Source organism: Nanorana parkeri, unplaced genomic scaffold (genome assembly GCF_000935625.1).
Source record: "Nanorana parkeri isolate BGI_ZX_2015 unplaced genomic scaffold, ASM93562v1 scaffold1233, whole genome shotgun sequence".
In the NCBI taxonomy this organism is placed as follows: domain Eukaryota; kingdom Metazoa; phylum Chordata; class Amphibia; order Anura; family Dicroglossidae; genus Nanorana; species Nanorana parkeri.
In genome coordinates, this window is record NW_017307501.1 from 313,388 (window position 1) to 314,311 (window position 924).

A 924-nucleotide genomic window follows, 5' to 3' on the forward strand; every position below is an offset into this window, starting at 1 on the left:
CTCCACTCCACAAGCTTACCCCTGCCGGAATGGGCACACTCCTAATAGATGTATATCATACACGGTGCTTTAGCAAACCAAATGTCATTCAGTGCGGGTTTACATTGACTTATCATTATGTTTTACCCACCTCATCAGATTCCGGCCCAGGAAAGTCTCACATTCCTCATTCCTTTCTCTTATATACAATGCGTCATTTGGGCTCAGAGTAATTTATTAACTGAAAATGTCGGTTTGACGAGGAAAACGAGCCGGCGGCAGCTGCTGGACACGGAAGATTTATTTTATGCCAAAGCAATGTCAATTGATATAAAAAAAAAACAATGAATCTTTAATAGGTTGGCAATGTTTGTGTTTTTCATTTACTTTATATCAAAGGCTTATAACTTTCTTCACACCTCAGGTAGCAGCTGTTGGGTGTTGACGCTCGAAAATGGCGTGGCGCTGTGCGCAGCCAAAAAATCGAGAGATGACGGTAATGCTGCGTATTTTCAGGTTTAATGATATTTGTATTTTTAGAACTGAAGAGCATCTAAAGTCAAGAGTTTTAGTTTTTTTTCCACTTTGGATACCATAAGGAAGGGATAAAACGCGTCAGGTTTGGTTCTCTACAATAGGTATCGGAGACGTGGTTAGAATATCGATAATCTGCAGTGCAATATTGGAGGGTGTCAAACCAATTCCTAAGGCCAGGGCCATCCCTATAATGATGCAGTGGCCTCAGGTGGCATCTCATTGGGGGTGTGGCCACTGTGACCTGTCCATCCTGTGATGCCCTGGCTTGCGTCTCACCCACCTCCTGTCAACCAATGATGTCAGTGAGCTGCGCGGGACGCCAGACAGAACCGCTGACGGAGCAGTCCGGCGTCTGTCACCATCCTACATGCCCCCCCGGACAAAAGTGAACCAGTTCCCTGGCAGCAC